Below are 16422 nucleotides of genomic sequence, written 5' to 3'. Positions count from 1 at the left end.
ACATGGTTATGGAACAGGTTTTCGGTCGCAATAGGAGAGGACGAGCGTCCCCCTTTCTCGTGGACCCAGAGCAGAATGAATGCGGAAAATGCGGTAGACTTGGCCACAACTCACGTACATGCATTTGGACACTTAGTCAGGTGTGATATATTTTTTTATACACAAATTTTATTCTAATATGTCGTTGTTTTTGTTACACTTTGTACTACAACTTATATTCTAATATGTTGATATCTTAATTTGCAGGATGGCGCAGTTCCACTTGCTGGACCCTCACTACGACGAGCACCACAGGGGCCGTCTCGCCGCAGAGGGCGAGGTAATATTTTGTACATAAATTAAATTTTCGAATTAATATGTGCGACCTATATTTGACTAATGAAAATTCTTTTGATTGCTAGGTGTTGCCCGTTCTGCGGGTCCGGACCCACGACCGGTTTCTGGAGGAGATGAGGTACGATGAGAGGTACACTCCTCTCCTACAGAGGGCTGGCTTGGACGTCTTATCGTACCAGGTCCGCCGTGGGCTGCTCACTTTCAACCCAGCGGCGTTGACGGCTCTTGTCGACAGGTAAAGACTTCTCTAGTTGTTTAATATTTACAATTATCAAATCTACTATGCATACTAATGATTTTGTATTCTTTTGTCTTCCAATAGGTGGCGGCCAGAGACTCACACTTTCCACCTTCCCTGCGGTGAGATGACAGTGACGCTTGAAGATTGCCAGAAGATTCTTGGTCTCAGCATTATGGGTCGTCCAGTGACCGGTCAGGCATCACCAGGCGGTTGGAGGCAGAGGGTGGAGGCCTTTCTTGGGAGACTGCTTCCGGATGAGCTACGAGGTAGCCACAACACCGGAGTCCCACTGACCTGGCTTAGGCAGACCTTTGGGCAGTGTCCACCTGGTGCAGACGAGCAGACGGTTGGATACCATTGTCGAGCTTGGATTCTCCATCTCTTTGGTTCAGTTCTTTTTCCAAACGCGACAGGCGACAGCGCGTCATGGATGTTTCTGCCCTGCCTGACTGATTGGGATACGACCGGAGGTTACAGCTGGGCTTCAGCAGTGTTGGCCTTCCTGTATAGGCAACTTTGCGAGGCTTGTCGTCGTTCGTCGAGGACCGCCAGCTTAGGTGGATGTGTCTACCTACTACAGCTGTGGATGTGGGCACACATACCCGTCGGGCGACCCAGAGAGTTTCCTCCTCGTGAGTGGTTCGTGGTAGCCGGACATCGGCTTAAGCCCACGGCTGCTTACCGCTGGGACCAGGTCGAGGAGCCATTCGCACGACACCAGCGTGCTTACGTGGAGTACTCAAACGAGCTCGACGCACTTACTCCTTCGATGGTGAGTTGTCTCCTTTTATCTTTTTACATGTCCTTTCTACTTTTATCGCACGACACCAGCGTGCTTACATGGGCTTTCTAAAACTTTTGCAGGTGACTTGGCAACCGTATCTTGATCCATATTTCGCCAGCATACAGTTGAGCAGCATGTGCTCAATAGACGAGAACCTCTACCTCATGAGGTGTCCCCTCATCTGTTTTTATGCTGTTGAGTACCACTTGCCCCACAGAGTTGCTAGACAGTTTGGATTGCGTCAGGAGTTTCCGGTGGAGCCATTCTCGACTTCAATAGAACTTCATAAGTGAGTTACTACATGCACTTGTTATTTTAACTACTAATTGAAATATCAGTTAGTCGCTAATATATGGTTCTAACTTTTGCAGGTTCGACAGACAGAGACAGAAAAAGGTCACAGACTTCGAGACCCACCATCGTGGTTACATTGATGAATGGGAACAGCAGGGGGATCTTAACTATGAGAATGAGCAAGCGCACACAAACTACAACTTCCGGAGGTATTTGATTTGGTATTCTGGTGTGACTAGGTGCAAGCTGAAGGGACAGTGGACAGCTGCAGACTACGCCGAGCAAGAATCGTCAGACGACGAAGACACAGCTTTCGACATAGCTGCTCGGCACGGGTCCCAAATTGAGGCTGCTCCAATCCTTGATAGAGTGGTAACTATTTCTTTACTAAAATTAGAGATTTCAATTCAATGTTTTATGTCTAGTTTTGAGCATCCTAATGTCTTAACTTGTGATAGGGAAACTCTATGCTCGTATCTGTTGTTGAACTCGAGCGTATCTCACAGAGAACTTCAGATACTACTACGCTATCGTTACTATCAGTGAGTATCAATGTCTAACAGAAAACTTGTTTATTTGTATGTTGTAACATATGTATTTAACTAACATTTCGATTACAGAGGGTATCACGTCGTCTTCGTCGAGCAGCGGCTCGGTGTGGATGCCGGTCTCTGGGGGGCGTTGACGTGCAGCTGCCTGTGCCTCGTATGCAGCAGGACGTTCAGCCTCCCATTTGTGCAGTTGGACCATCTACAGCAGGACTCAGCTCGTCGCGATCGACGCGGGACACGTTTGAGAACGTGGCCCAGGACGACGAGGACGATGACGACGACGACGACGACGCTGGCGCTGGCGCTGGCGCCGCAGGTCAGGTGGAGATTGGACCGTCTCAGTTGCAGGATGCTCCTACAACTCAGCCATCACAGCTGACACCACGTAGAAGGCGTCCACGAGATCCTTACACTCCAGGCACCGACGCTCTTGGGGCCAAGGGCAAGGGTAAGACTAGGAGGAAATGAATACTTTTGTGATATGGACTGTGTGATTTGGACTTATGCTGGAGACGTTGTAATATGAACTATGTTATGTGTTTTGGACTATGTGTTGTGGAACTTGTATTTTGGACTTTGTTTGTGGACATTGTATGAACAACTATGTTCTGTGGATGTTTTTATATTCGATGTTATTTTGTGATGTATTATATGTTGAAATGCTTATATGTCTTATAATATGTGATTATTTGAACTGTGGTTGTTAATAAAACAAGGGGAACTCTTGCAAAAAAATTTTGTGAACTGTAAAAAACATAATAAGCAATAAGTAACGCATCTTTAGAGTTCTAAATTATTTTTGATACGTAAATACTACATAATAGGCTACAATTCTTCAGTCTGAATCACAATCTATGAGTAACTCATCTTCGGAGTCATCCGTCGCGCAATCCTCAACAACAACCTCATTCCACTTGCTGCATTGTCCTGCATCACACTTGTCACCAGTTCTTTTGTAATAATTGGCTTCTGCTTCATCTGCAGCTTGGGAGAATAGCTCATCCTCAGCCTCAGCCTCATCAGACTTCTTCTTGTAATAAGCTGCCTCTACCTCTGCGGCGGCTTGTGACATAAACTCATCCTCTTCCTCTTGAGCACGTAATCCTGCCTCAGCTAGTGCGATGAGCTCACTCAACCTTGACGTGTCGTCCTCCTCTTCTTCATGTAATCCTGCCTCTGCGAGGGCGATAAGCTCACTCAATCTAGATGTGTCGTCGTCCTCCTCCTCCATCGTTGCCATTTTATCCTGAACATATCTCGCATGCGCCTCATCGGCCAAATAGTTTACGCCGCTTCCAATCTCTGCAAATATAATGAGAAAATTAAGTTAGCAAAGTCAGGATAAATAAATTGTACTAACATAATTATAATATCATTTATCTCACTTACTTCCCTTGAGGCGATCAGCTAGATTATCCAACATCTGTTTCTCGGCTTGAGCCGCTTCCCATTCCCTTACATCCTGTGCTCTCTTCTCATCTGCCGCCTTCAACCTCCTATACTCTGCACGCTTCGGGCTATCATAAAAGGCAGATTTTGCTTCCCTACGCATGTCGCGTATGCGATCGTTAACGTACGAATCAACGAGCCGAGATCCACAACGCATCTTCTGTCCCATTATTCTCTTGGACTCTATTGTGCGCATCACCTCTCCTTTGTCGTCGTAACTCTCCCAACTGCATTTCCTCGTCTCCTACAAAAAAATAGTAAGTACCGCTATAACATTACAACTGGTGCACAAAAAAATACCAACCTCATCGTAATCGACCATATGTCCACAAAAATATCCAACACCAAGCTCCGAAGGAACTAATCCATACTTAGCTTCAATACCACATTTGCAGAGTACTGGATCAAATTTGACCTCTTCTGCCGCCCACCCCATGTATCTCTTTTCCTTTACCTCTGGCTCTGGCCAATGGGACAAAGGACCATACAACCACTCTCTGAAACGACACTTACGCCACCTGTATGGCTGCAGGAGAAAAAATTAGTAATTTATTGTAAATAAAAACTAGTTCATACATTTAGCGTATCAATGGGCTCACATAATCAATGTTCGGACAACAGAACTGCTTGTCATAGTCTTCGTCGATGACAGCACGGTCTCCACAATCGCATCGAGGCGGTGAGTCCATCCGTCTTTCTGTTGCTACCTCCTTCTCCTCATCCGTCATTGGTGGAGGATTCGGGGGAGGAGGTACCCAACGCTTAAAACGCTCATGACTGGTCTTTCCACTCAACCAATTAACGAAAAGAAGATATCGAGGGTCAAATTTATCAGGACCATCGATCCACTGGAAAAAGAAACACCTCTCATGTCCCTAAAATAATGGAAAGATGCACTATTACATATCTACAAAAAAATGAATGCGAACAAAATTAAGTGATAAGTCATAAGCTACGTACGTCCAAAGTGCCACAAAGGTAGTAGCAGCGAGCAGCCGTGTCTGGATGTTGTGATTGATGTACCCAAGCCAGTCTGCCACAGTCACAGTTAGGCACGGGGAGTTCAGGAGGAACAGGAGCATCCTTACTAGATACGTCCAGATATAACTCCCGAGGACGACCTCTCTTCTGCCACAACGCCTCTCGGTACATGTCTTTCATCTAATAAACGATTATAATTATCACTTATACCTAATATGCTTTATAATAAGTTTACACAAACTAATAATCGAAATGATAATATAATAGGTGTATACAAATTATTAAACTAAAAACCTAATATACAAAACGAATCAGTTGGAAATCATACCTTGGTCTACGAAGTGAACCAACTCAAATCTTTGAATCCAGGAAATTTTGACGAAGTTTGGAAATGGGATGAAATGAGCTGCTCTCGGCCAGCCGCGCGGGCGTTTTTATAGGAATTCGTAGCTCGGCGCCAAGATCTGTGGCGCCGAGCTACGAGGCCGCGCCGCCGCCACGTCAGAGCCAGGTCAGCCCTGGAAGCAACTAGCCGTTACGGCCACGTCAGAGCTCGGCGCCATAGCCTGTGGCGCCGAGCTGTGTAAGCTCAGCGCCACAGGCTATGGCGCCGAGCTAAGGGTCCAAAACTGCATTTAAAATTTTTTTAGGTCTAAACGTGATTTTACTTCTGTTTAAAGGCTAAAATACAAAAAATTCGGACGCTGAGCTGCTTCACCGCAACTCTCCTACCGTCGTCTAGCCTCCCCTGATCCACAGCAACGTTGCGTAAGGAAGGAAGCCATGTAGATATGGAGTAAAAAGTCGGCGACGGCGAGAGGTACAGATGTGTCACGGTTTCGCCATAGAAATTTAAAATTACCAGATAAACGGGGCCGAAGCCTCCTCTGCCAAGCTGGTTTTTGAGCGGATACACCAACGACATAAACAAAAAAAAAACAAATAAAAATGCAAACTATGGGGCTCAAACCCATGACCACAAGGTTAGAAGCCTTGTGCTCCACCAAGTGGGCTAGATGGGCTTTATGCTCATGTCTGCAACAAATATGTTAATAACACAACCGAGCTCGGCGCCAAGATCTATGGCGCCGAGCTCGGTGCCACGTCGACGCCACGCGTCTGGGTTGTGCCGACGCATCACGTACCTCGGCGCCATAACCTGTGGCGCCGAGCTGTGTTACCTCGGCGCCATAGGCTATGGCGCCGAGCAAAAGGTCCAAAAATGCTATTAAAATTTTTTAGGGTCCAAACGTGTTCTTTTTTCCGAAAAATGGTCAAAATACAAAAAATTCGGCCGTCTGGGCTCAGACGCTCGCCTGCCACGAAGAGCAGCACATCAGGAAACCATCGCTTCCCTCGGTCAAGGCCGCGAGCCTCGCTCGGTCAGTCGGTTGTCGGGCTTCACTCCGCGTACGCGCAGGGGACGGGGATGGCCGATTTCTGGATGCTTGCTGTTGCAGGGGCGCGCGTGGTCGGAAACTTGGGCTCGCTTCCTCGACCCGTGTTCCATTTGAAATTTTTTTGGCGCTCGGACTCTACTAGCTCGTGCCTGCCACCACTGTTCCTGGCTTCCTGCGGTTGCTGATCGGCTGCACCATGCCACCATACATGGTTTACAAAACCGGTAGAAACCGGCGGTAAACCGGTCGGTTTACCGAAACCGCCGGGGTGCGGTTTCGGTAAACCACCGGTTTTTTTTTCAAAATTCGTTCTAAATTCAAAAAATTTGAAAAAATTCATAAAACCCGAAAACCGCTGATAAACCGTTTTCTGGGACCGGTAAACCGTTATTTGAGACCGGTAAACCGACAATTTTTACCGGAAAACCGGATTTAATACCAAAACTGAGTATTTAGTGGCCAATTTAGTCATATTAGTCTTGTTTACTATTATATGCTGTATGTGAAGATGTTATATGTTATATGTGAAGATAAACCCGTAGCTCAAGTCCAGTTTAGGCATTTAGTGGTTAATTTCGTTTTCATTTCCTGTCCAAGATGGAATCGTAGATCAAGTAGCTTCATTTCTTCCAATAACTATCCGTCTAGACAAGACTCAATCTAGAAACCTTAGCTCCAGTTCTTCTATATGTGTTTTCAAGATTTGCTGACCAGGAGAAAAGTCTAACACTTGGTGAGGTGCACATGCAATACACAAACACCAAACACACATAGAGATGACAATGGGTAAATACCCACCAGGTATTAGTACCCCATACCCATACCCATACACATGATAAAAAAATAACCCCATTAGATCACCCATATACACTGGTGGGTATGGATTTACTCCCATACCCATACCATGTGAAGGTAGAACGTTTTAATAATCGTTTACCTATTGGGTGAAGATTTTTGCCCAATAACAGACCCACTGGTAGAATATTTAGCCCACATACATACCCTAATAGAGTAAATACTCGTCACTATCACTATATTTTGTATAGACCTATCAGTATAACAGATTGGAACAATATCACGATCCCTCCAACATGCCTGAGTACTATCACTATGACTCGAGATAAACATGTGAGTATTGTGAAATAAGTCGACCTATGTGTCGTTGCCTCGTTGGAGAGTTGTAAAAGATCTTGTATTTGAGTATTACGAAGTTCGCTAGTTGTTTGTTGCATGAGAACTGGAGTTTGTGGTTGCATATGCATGTTACATGTTATTTTGGTGAACACATGTCGTGTGGATCAATTAATATTTACTATGCAATGTGAATTGAGCAAACTACAAATAAATCTTGTCAACATTTTCCATTTTTTCTGTAAAAAACAACAAAAACCGGTTCGTTTCGCGGTTAACCGGCGGTTTAGAGCGGCTTTTCGTCGGTTTTTCACCGGTAAACCGGTTCGAATTCAAATTGATTTGAATTGGTCAAACCGGTCGGTTTTTACCGGTTTTTATCGGTTTACCGTCGGTAAACCGTTACCGGTGGGTAGCGGTTTTAGTATAGAAAACGGTTTTGTAAACCGTGCCACCATACAGCCTTACGCTACCACAGAGCACGAGCGTGTTTGGTTGCCGGCCACCATTTGCCACGTCGCTATGGCCAATAGACCCTACATACTGTGAGCAATGCTGCCCTGAAGACCACTGAAGAGCAAGGCGACAAGGAAGTGATGCAGGAGATCGGAAAGGAACACTATGAAGAAGCATTAGGAGAAAGAAGCTGTCCAAACGCGACCACGACGGCACACGAGTAACTGGGCCGAATGGGTGTAATCGGCCTGCTGGGCCAGACTGTGCAATAGTTTATAAGCATACTCTGGTACTGTAAGAAGCTATCGACGAATTAATCCAAAAAAAACCACAACAATCTGGCTGGTTGCCGTCATCTCCATCCCCTATCTTCTTCTTCACGCCGAACTTATCATCCTCTACCTCTCCTTCTCCTTCCTCGTGTGCTAACATTTGGTATCAGATTAGGTAGTCCGGAATCCATTCTGCTGTGCCGCAACGCCCACGATCGATGCATGGATCATCCACATGCTAACGTCCGCAAGTTGCTCGATGCAATGGCACTGATGGAGGAGCGTTTGACAGCTGCGCTAGCTGGATCCAAACCGTCCTACATAGCGTCCACCAGCGAGGCCGTCGACAAGTTCCGATCAGACCTCGACCCTTGCTACGCTAGCCAAGACAGCATCCAGCACCACCGAGTCGAAGATCCCTCTGGAGAGGACCTGCAGCCGCACGCGGAGATGGTGGACTCGTTCAAGTCAGATCTCGTTCCTCTTCCCGTCGTCTACGACCGCTACGACGAGCCGAACCACAACGAGATCGTCGAGGTGCTCGCGCTACTGGAGTACAACGAGGAGGCTCGCATCACCGATGCGATTGAAGGACTCATCCGTGAGGCTTCCAGCATGACTGTTGCGCTGGAGCCCGTCGAACACCGCCGACGCCAGGTGCTAACCGCGGCAGGCGAGGTCGAGCAGACACCAACGAAAGGCATTACCAACGAGGTGGAGGCCGAGGAGGCATGCGAACTCCCTAGAGACGCGACCGACTTCTCCGACCCTGAAGACACTCCGACCTCGCCATCGTCCAGGCCCTCGCCGACACATTCGTCGACGGCAACGAGCTCGACCACCCATCGAAGTCCAGGGAGGAAGTCCAGCTTCCACGCGCGGTGTACTTCGCACCCGACAACGACAGCCCGCCTCCTCCACTCCTTGCAGTCACCAAACCAGGCGGAGGTGGTGGAGTCATCCGAGGCGGAGTCCGCGCGTCCTCCCGTCGTCTACAACAGCCACGTCGAGCTCGGCCTCTACAGTTTTGAAAGCATCTAGGCCCCTGGTTGGTTTTAGTGATTAATGACAACGTAATATTATATGTGACTAACGTGTGTTTTGCAGAGACAAATGGTAAGTTAGGTCGCATGACAGGTAGAAGTACTACAACGGTGAAAACAATCCCGGAAATAAGAACTCGAAGCGACGGCTAAAACGACGGAACAAAAGGTGAAGGTCTACGGAGTCCGAGTGTCAAGGAGATGTGGACACTCGCGATTTAGTTAGGTCTTTTATTCTCTTTTAGCCGTACTATAAAGAGGGGTTGTCGATGAGTAGTTTGACCAAGAGAGTTCTAGTGTAGTGTTGGTGCACAATCACACTCATATACAGTGCTAGGTGTCACTCTAGAACTCACACACAAGTTAGAGCGAAAACCGATTTGAAAATCAGCTGAAAAACAAGACTTAGTGTTTCTGGCTTAGGGGCACCGGACTGTCCGGTGTGCACCGGACTGTCCGGTGCACCCTCTGCCAGGTGGGGCCAGGCTGGTCCACGGCAGTGATTTCCCTTCGCAGAAACCTGAGAGCGCAGTGTTCAGAGTTGAATTTTAGTGGCACACCGGACACCGCACCGGACTTTCCGGTGTGCACCGGACAGTGGACTGTTCACTGTCCGGTGCGCCATGAGTCCAACGGCTCTCTGTCAGAACTAGCCGTTGGAAGTGACCGTTGGCGCACCGGTGGCGCACCGTTGGCGCACCGGTGGCGCACCGGACTGTCCGGTGCGCCATCTCGCAGTAAATTGCCTGTAACGGCTAGTTGGTGGGTGAGGGCTATTTATACCCCCTCCACCCACCATATTCAATGTCTTGCACTCCACATTTATTCCAGCACATTGGTAGAGCATTGCAAGCACCAAAAGCCTAGTGAGGAGATTAGAGAATCATAATCCGCGCTTGTTCCTCATTAGCGCTAGTGAGAGCCACCTAGAGCACACACCACTTGCATTAGGCTTCTCTTGGTCAAGCGAAAGTCTACGACTTGTTACTCTTGGTGATCGGCATCACCTAGACGGCTTGGTGGCGTTGGGAGCTCGGTGATCACCGTGAAGATCTTGTTGGTGACCCGACTCAAGTTTGTAAGCGGTCTCGAGGGATCCACCGCGCCGGAGTGGCAAAGGATCATCTCGTAGTGAGCACTTGGTTCTTGCGAGGACCAAGGGGGAGCGATACCCTTGCGCGGGTGCTCCAACGAGGACTAGTGGAGAGTGCCGACTCTTCGATACCTCGGGAAAAATTGGAGGAGTCTTCTAAACTTTGCTTTACATTCCGCACTTAATTCAAGCACTTTACATTGTGTATTTGTTTAGCAAGTATTTGAAGTATTATCTTAGCTTTGTTACATTTCTAGTATTATATTCCTAGTGCTAGTTGTTGAGGTGAAGTTGGGCTCTTGTTTAGCTCTTGCTTAAGTTTTAATTAGTGTTGATTTTTAGAAAAGCCCAATTCACCCCCCCTCTTGGGCATCGTGGTCCTTTCAATTGGTATCAGAGCCTTGTTGCTCATAGATTAGCTTAACCGCTAGAGTTACGATGTCCGGTGGGGATGGACCTCCTCCCGTTTTTGATGGTGACGATTTTCCTTATTGGAAAATTCGTATGGAAGCATACTTAGAGGCTATAGACATTGGTGTCTATAAAGCCGCCACACAAGGGTTTCCCCAACCTAGAGATCCCACAAATCTTGTAGGTGATGAGTTCAATTATGAGAAATGGAATGCGAAGGCCAAAAACACCCTTTTTAGAGGCCTTTGCAAAGATGTGTTCAATAGAGTTCGGAATCATAAAAATGCTCATGATTTGTGGATGGACATTTGTGCTCTACACGAAGGAACTAGAAGTGAACGTGAGGAAAGATATCACATAGCCATGCGAAAGTTAAATTCTTTTGAAATGCTTACTAATGAAAATGCAAACGCTATGTACTCATGACTTAATATTCTTGTAGAGGAAGTCAATGGATTGGGGCTTACTCAAATCTCACAACCGGATGTTGTGAGGAAGATTCTCAGTGTCCTCCCAATAGACAAATATGGACACATTGTCACTGTGCTACATCAAATGGATCTTTCAGTTACCACACCTACACAAATTTTGGGAAAGATCAATGCCCATGAAATGTACATGCACATCAACAAAGAAGAATCATCTTCCAAAAGAAAGGATTTGGCTCTCAAAGCAAATCATGAAAGAAAAGGAAAAGCAAAAATACAAGTTGAGGAAGAGTCCTCAAGTGATGATGACCTTGATGCAAACATTGCCTTGATGGTAAGGAAGACCACCAAGATGTTGAAGAAGCTAAATATAGAAGGCATCAAATTTGATTCAAGAAAGAAGAAGTTCTTTTCCAACAAAAGAAAGCCCATTTCTGAGATGGACTGCTACAACTGTGGTGAGCTTGGTCATCTTGCTCATCAATGCAACAAGCCCAAGAAGAACAAGTTCAAGGGCAAGAAGGAAGATGACAGCGATGATGAAAAGAAGGAAAAGAAATTCTTCAAGAGGAAGGATGGAAAGCAAAAGAGGTTTCACAAGAAGAAGAATGGAAAGGCATATATTGTTGGCGACTGGCTAACCGACATCGAATCATCAAGTGGGTCTTCTTCAAGTGAAGAAGAGAATGATGAAAAAGTTGCGGCCATCGCCGGGGACTTCTCTTCACCACCACCATCGCCATCATCCACTTCTCACCTATGCCTCATGGCTAGGGGTGAACGAAAGGTACAAAATGGCATTAATATTGATGATGATAGTGATAGTGATAGTGATGAAGAATTTGCTTCACCTTCATATGATGAGTTAGCTGACTTACTTAAAGAATATACTCAAATCATTAGAAAGTCAAAAGCTAAATGTGATAGGTTGAAAAATGAAAATGAATCTTTAAATGCCAAGTATGACATAGTTATAAAGGCTAGTGATGAAATAAAAGAAGAAAATAAAACTATGTCATCAACTGTAAATGAGCTCACAAACTCCCTAAAAGATGCTAAGGAAAAATATGACAAATTAAATGAAGCTAATAGGGAGTTGCAAAATAGACTAGTAAAGATCAAGGAAGACTATACTCAAATTAAATTTGATCATGACAATCTTCTTGTTGAAAATGAACTTTTATCTTGCAAAACACATGAGGCTATTAACCCTGTTGTTAAGCTTGATGTAGCAACCTCATGTGATGATTTGATTCAAGAAGAGCAAACTAGTCTACATGCTGAATTGACTGAAAAAGTTGAAGTCCTGACTTTAGACAACCAAAAATTGAAGAATTACTTGACTGATGCAACTACTAGAGGAAAAGTTGCTATTGAGAACAATGATTTCAACAATGAGTTGGCAGTGGATAATCAAAGGCTTAAGAATGAGGTCAAGAAACTAAAAAGTGAAAATGAACATCTTGCAACAAGTGTGCAAAAGTTCAACAAGGGTCAATACCTCCAAAATGAGCTGCTTATGAACACTATTATGAAAAATAACAAGAGTGGTATTGGATACAATGCTTTTGTGCAAAAGAAAGCTATCACTCAATACAAGCCAAAGCAGACTCACAAGCCTATCAAATGCTTTGAGTGTGGAAATGAAGGTCATTTTGCCCACAACTGCAAAGCTAAACCACCAACTCCCTTGCCTAAGCACTCAAGACCATTTGCTTTCAATGCTCACTATGTTCTAAGAAAGGTTGCAAATGGAAAGATTAAGGTTACATTCCTAGGTCCACCAAATAAGAGTAGACCTAGACAAATCTGGGTGGCAAAGTCCTTAATTGAGAGAGTCATTGATCCTATGCAATATAGGGCCCTCAAAACTCAAGCTTGAATTGTCTGTGAATGTAGGTGAACTACAAGACCGGTGGGAGCCATTGGGTTATTGACAGTGGATGCACACAACATATGACAGGCAACCCACGGATGTTCACCTCACTAGATGAGAATGTTGATGGTCAAGATAAAATCACATTTGGAGACAACTCAAAAGGAAAAGTGCAAGGACTTGGCAAGGTGGCAATCTCAAATGATTTATCAATATCAAATGTGAAGCGTCCCCAATCCTCTGGGACTCAAATGTGATACAATTACTAGTCCCAGGAGGCTAGTAAACACATTTATACATCAGATAGTTCCAGATCTGCTTAAACGAGACAAACCTATAAAGGTGGCGAACAACTTTAAGAGTTGGTCCACAACTCGGGACATATCATCAGAGTGGGGCTGAAGCAGCCCGATATACGCAGCGAAGCAATTCAGCGGTCCAACAGCCACAGGCAAGGTTGGGAACAGTCGTAACTCTTACCCGATCTCCTTTTTCTGAAAAAACAACAAATAAGCAAGGGTGAGTACAAACGTACTCAGCAGCCCACCTTCACCCGCGGAATGGGGAAATCAGATATAATGCATGGAATATGTAGAGCTCAGGATATTTGCAGAAACAGCAATATTTTATGCAGGGTTGTTTTGAAAAACATTTTGTATTTTGCAAAGTGCATCCTCTCCAAAAGGAGCAGGAAGTTTTTCAGTATTATAACAAAATCCCCTGGACTAAACCATCCAGGTATCTCAGCAGTTTCCCACTGGTTTTCATTTTCAAAAACAGCTATTGGACTTCCCGTCCACCATAGCTCACGGCTCAACCGCCGGTCCTTTTAAAAACCACTTTTCTCAAACACACCCTTTTTTTGGAAAAACCAAACACTAATTGCCATACCACACCAGACTCGTCCATTCCTGTGGACACAGACTATTCGAATAGGTTCTCAAACTCTGCGCAGAGGTGTACACTTTACCCACTAGTCCGGCTCTGCGATCTCATGGCCGATGAGATCCGAATCCGAATCTCTTTCTTTCCTCGCACGTCCTAACCTTAACAGTTATACCGGAAGGAGTCAGGCCACCGCCATATCCAAACCGGACAAAACTTTCCCCCTCCTTATCCTCCCGGTGCTCCCCAGCCTTCATAACCCTGGGGTTGGACCGTACGAGTTCAGATTGAGTGACTGCCCACACAGTCTCGAGTGGTTGTACTTATCATGAGTACAGGTAGTGAAAGATGACAAACCGGTCCTTATAAGAGGGGACAATCCTTCTGCTCACGCCTAAACCAGCTGAGCCATCACCTTAGGCCCTCCCCCAAACCAGGGAGTCCTTGATCATCCCTACTCAAAGGTGATAAGGGTGAAAACCCTTCATCAAACACATTTTGAAAAGCATTTTCTTTTGAAAACTCACACCTTTCCTCAAATCATTTGTAACAATTATATCAGGGATTGATTGTGGCAAGCGGCTGGGTGGCCATAATAACTTGTCTCAAAATCATATTATGCATAAAATAACAGGCTGAGGGTTGTGGTTGTAAAACATAGGTAATTTATGCATCAAAGGGATCCAGTGAGCTTGCCGTGCTTATTCGGCGAAGGGGGAAGGGGAGCTCGCGGAACTGGCTTCTGGCTCCACCGCCTAGCGTAGACTTGCAGATCTGGCCTCCACGAGACGGCACGAACGCTCCGATAACTATGCAACATGAACAAGCAAACATACAAACCAGCAAGTATACCAACAAATATTTAGTATAGTGGTCAGAATAGCGATATATGGATGGGTAGAGTCTTGAGTAGAATCTGTGTCATGTGGTGTTGTGATATTACTGGTGGTGGAGCGGAGGTGCTTACCAGGAGGGTGGACTGGAGGCGAAGCGACACTATGTGTGTAGCCGGCAGAGCAGAGTAACTGAGTGGGTGGGGTGTTTGCCTTGGCTGAGGGTGTTGAGTGTGTGTGGAGAGGGAGAGGGTAGCTGGGTGTATTTATAGCTGGGTGTATGTGGTGTAGCACAGTGAAGTTCACTGTTGGTGAGAATAGTGACGAATGAATCGTCTGACTTAGTATGAACATGAGAGTTATAGGCAGAATATGGGACAAGAGTATTTTGGGAGTTTTCTGGAATATGGACCATGCTTAAGGGATGACATGGTTGGGTAGGGAATAGTTTGATAAGAATTTAGAAACGAGATTTATTGGAATCTGAGTTTGGGAGCCTGGTTCGAAGGATTCTCAAAGTTAAGCGTGCTCAACTTGGAGAAACCTAGGATGGGTGACCAGATGGGAAGTTCCCTACTGGAAGAAAAATCACAGTCACCGGAGTTCGTATGACTGGAATATGGGTCTGGCTGGTCTTAGGTGGACTGGACAACATGATGTACGAGTAGTTGAAATTTGGGATGACTAGATGACCGATGAATAGTAACGATGATCAGTAACGATGAATAGTGGCGATGGAAAAGAAATTATAGATATCATCGATGAATAGTAACGATGATGAATAGTAATGATAAATAGTAACGATGATGAATAGTGTATGTGAATAGTAACGATGAATAGTAACGGTGAATAGTAATGGTGAATAGTGACAGTGAATAGTTCGTATGAACGAACGATGAACGATGAATAGGAACTATGAACGAACGGACGAACGATCGAATGATCGGACGAACGAACGATCGGAATTTCGGCAGCATAACGGCAGGAAAAGATTATTTGGACGAACGAACGGACGAACGATCGAATGATCGGACGAACGAACGATCGGAATTTCGGCAGCATAACGGCAGGACAAAGATTATCGGGAAGAACGATGAATAGGGACTATGAACGAACGATGAATAGGGACTATGAACGAACGATGAACGATGAATAGGAACTATGAACGAACGATGAACGATCGAATGATCGAACGAACGAACGATCGGAATTTCGGCAGCATAACGGTAGGAAAAAGATTATTTGGACGAACGAACGGACGAACGATCGAACGATCGGACGAACGGACGAACGAACCATGAACGATCGGACGAACGAACGAACAAACTAAGAACAGGGGGACGAACGATCGAAGAACGATCGAACGATCCTTGTGCTAGTGTGTGCTTGTGTGGAACATGGAGTGGGTGTGTGTGGGGGGGGGAAGAGAGTTGCCATGAAATGGCTTGGGGTGGGATGAGAGGAGGCCCTTGCCCCTCTATTTATAGCCATGGTGGGGGGATTAGGGGGAGGGATGAGAGGATTAGTGGGAGGATGAGAGGATTAGTGGGAGATTAGCATGTATTTGTCTTGTATAAGTGAGATTTGCTTGTAGAGCTCACCGTATGACACTGGAGGCATACGTATACGTATGAGCATGAGGAAAGTTATGAAGAAAATATTTATAGGGACTTGAAAAATGATTCTAAAGGTATTTCTCAGGAGGAAAATATCTGGAGATATATCGGTGGAATATTTGGGCAGTATTTCTGGAAAGAACTTGAAGAGGATCACTAGGGAAATATCTGGGCAGTATTTCTGTAAACAATTTGAGGGGGATCACTGAGGAAATATTTGTAGGGTATTTTGAGGAGGATTTTAGAGAGAATATAGACCACTATACTTTATTTGTTGATATCAACTCGCAAACAAACATTTTGAAATGAAATTTGAAATTCATTTTGAATTTAGGGCGAGTT

The sequence above is a fragment of the Zea mays genome, chromosome 3 (genome assembly GCF_902167145.1).
Source record: "Zea mays cultivar B73 chromosome 3, Zm-B73-REFERENCE-NAM-5.0, whole genome shotgun sequence".
Lineage (NCBI taxonomy): Eukaryota > Viridiplantae > Streptophyta > Magnoliopsida > Poales > Poaceae > Zea > Zea mays.
This window is presented reverse-complemented; position numbering follows the sequence as displayed.